The following is a 3,553-nucleotide window of genomic DNA, read 5'->3' as shown; positions in this document are numbered from 1 at the left end:
TCAGTCACTTCCGGCCTGGTTTATATCCGCGCGCGTGACAGAGCCACTAATGCCATAGCATCGAGGTTCATTAAAACTAAAAGTTCAATATTGATCAAACAGGAGGTACACGTTGACAATTAAACCTGCAAAGTAAACATTTATGAGCTGAATGAGACGAAGAGCCTTTACTGTTTCTAGAAAACTGTACTCATAAATCTCAAAGGAGCCATAGGAAATGTTTTTCTTTATTGAACATATCAGTTAAAATATAGAAAAACATTTCCTATGGCTCCTTTGAGATTTATGAGTAGGAAAGGAAATTACAAAGAAAAAGAAAAAGAAAGAAAGAAAGAAAGAAAGAAAGAAAGAAAGAAAGAAAAAGAAAGAAAGGGGTCTCTTATTATTCCAACAAATTTCTGGGCCTTTTTATTTTCATACATTCCAATGATGGAAAGTCATTACAAATAAAGGCTCTTTTGAATACAGAAAAAAATAGGTTTTGTCTTCATACATTTGCATTTATGAATGGAAAATGTGCCAGAATCAACATTACATTACATTAATAAAAAAAAATACAAAAAAATGTACAGCATTCCACACATAATGTGTTTCCTAGCTAAAGTGGGCAGTGAATGAATCTTTGCCTCCAACCAATAAGACATATTTTCCCAGTTGAAGATTCGCCTGATAAAATATCTTAATTTGTGTTCCGAAGATGAACGAAAAGTCTTACGGGGTTGGAACAACATGAGGGTGAGTTACTGTACGTTCACATCGCCTAACCCTGCCCTGCCAAGGAAGCTGGAGAAAGATTCGGGGACGCTCCGATGCTCTGACGTAGAACCAAGGCTATCTTTTGATCCAAAATACCACAAAAACAGTAATCCACATATCCAGGATCCACATACTTTAAATTGTAATTTATTCTTGTGATCAAAGCTGAATTTTCAGCATAATTACTCCAGTCTTCAGTGTCACATGATCCTTCAGAAATCATTCTCATATGCCGATTTGCTGCTCAAACATTTATTATTATCAAATGTTGAAAGCCGTTGTGTACAATTTCTTTTCACGATTCTTTGATGAATAGAAAGTTAAAGAATAGCATTTATCTGAAATAGAATAAACATAATATTAATAACATAACATAATAAATGTCTATACTGTCACTTTTGATTAATGCATCCTTTCGGAATAAAATTATTAATTTCTTTCCAAACGGTAGAAGATAATGTTATAAAAGCTTTTATGTGACACTGAAGACTGCAGTAATGATGCTGAAAATTCATCTTTACCAACACAGAAATAAATTGCATTTTAAAATATATTCAAAAAGAAAAGTTATTTTAAATTGTAAAAATATCTCACAATTTTACTGTTTTTGGATTAAATAAATGAAGCCTTGGTGAGCAGAAGAGACTTCTTCTAAAACATATAATATATATATTACTTATATATATTTATTTCTGTTTGTAATGCAAGTTTAGTGGGATGTTTTGTTGTTTTGACCATTACACACACACTGTTTGTGTTTCTTGTGTTCTCTAATTTCAAGGATTGTGAGAAGGCTGAGAAAGCAAGCTGAGATGGGTCCTAGAGCCCTAGATGGGTCCTATGGGATCTGTGTGGTCCATGCGGAGGGTGCACAACAACCACCAAAAGAAGTGTCAATTGTAATTCAGGGAGTAGAGGTACTCGAGGAAATTCAGACTGTGCTGTGTGCCATCACTTTGCTTATGGACATAATTTATTCTCTGGATCTGAGGTACCCATCCAACCTGCAGCATTATACTTTCGAGGTCTTTCAAAAACTGAATCTGGATGGACAAAGGCTAGCTGAAGATGTTTGAGTAGATCAGTTTTTTTTTGTTTTTTTTACATGATGTTTTGTCTGCATTTCTGTTATAACTGTTTATAGCATTATGAAATGAATAAACTGTTTGACTTGCTATTTGATTTGTTTGCTTTTTTGGTGTGCATACTGTAATGGCATATTTTTAATGTATGCAACAATGTGAAAGACATGCATGGAAGCAATTCTATGATCAGCACAATATAGTCAATTTTGAATATTTGCCATTCTGTTAGACCTATAGAAAAACACATTGGTCAGTGTAATACAGTTAAGTTTAATTTTCAAAAAAAATTACATTAGGTCAATGTAATTGTGATAATTCAGATAGAAACAGTTTGATTACATCTGACAGACATGATTACAAACAGCTTTATTAATGTAGTAATTTTATGTGGAAATTTGCCACAAGATTAATATACATTCAACTGATGAGGTATTTTTTTGAGTGTACCATTTTATATTTTAGAATGAGTTTCCTTTGCTCTGAGAGCCACTGGAAAGGTAACATACTGTATTCACAATTCTTTTTAAAAAAATGGTTTATCATAAGCTTACAAAATACCATTATGATATAGAAGTGTCGGATATATAGAACTGAAACCAGTGAATGTTTGTTGGGAAGTCCTGAGGTCATAAAGCGACGGGAGTTCACAAGATCTGGCATGTTGACAGAAGTTATTATATAAGAAGTTATTATATAAGAAGTTATTATACGGGTGAATAACTTCTGTATCTTTATGAAACTTTTTGGAATGGCATTTAAAACACGCTCAAACACGCTCACATTGCATATCATCTTTAGTACAAAAATCCTCATCAGTAGTCCTTATGCTATGGCAAGTGTCAAAATGATTGATGGCTTCCGGTTGTCATTAACCTTTGACCCTCCCCCTCCGTTGACCTTCCGGTCTGTATTGTTATGAATTGACCTATTGACCCTGCCTACCCCTTCGATCATGTGTTTTGACAGTTAGTTTCAACCTATTGACCCTTCCTATCCCATCGATCATGTGTTTTGACAGGTTGGCTTTCCGGTGTCTTTCCGGCATATGTTGTTATGATTAGCCCTATTGTCTAGCTAGCCCTAGATCATTTGGTTCTGACAGAAAGTTTGAAAACGCTGATATATATATAGGATATATGTGTCAGCATCTCCTCCGCATTCCAGAGGCCATTGTATATAAATGGGGTCAGTGAGTTCTACAAGCACTAGAAACATGAGCTACATGAGTATGACAGGTTTATCATCCCCTCAATCCCCAGAGACGGGGGTGAGCAGTCGAATGATGGAAAGTCTGACTATGGCTCCGAGAAAACCTTTTGGACACATCCGTTTGACAAGTTTTCTCCACGAAATTTCGGAATGGACTAAAGCTGAATATATGATGTGTAGTAACCGTGTATTTGGGTACAAATTTCACAAACCAACTCGCGTTGTTACGCTCTACACCACTGACGGTGTCAGTGAGTTTCAGGCTGGGGAAGACGCGTGTGTGGTATTTCCTGAAAAAGACTGGTCTCTCTTCTACAAACGCATCTGGAAGGATCTGAACGACGGTGGCGAGGAGCCTTTGTACGTGGGAGAGTGGGACGGGGTCAGCCCGAACGTCCGGTACCGTGTGGTAGGTGACCATACTCAAAAGAAGCCGAATGATTCTGTTTACATATTCTGCTGTAAAGACAAGACAAAGCTCAACAACACTAGGTCTGGGCGCA

Source organism: Abramis brama (assembly GCF_963993115.1).
Source record: "Abramis brama genome assembly, chromosome: 16".
Classification (NCBI taxonomy): Eukaryota; Metazoa; Chordata; class Actinopteri; order Cypriniformes; family Leuciscidae; genus Abramis; species Abramis brama.
This window is presented reverse-complemented; position numbering follows the sequence as displayed.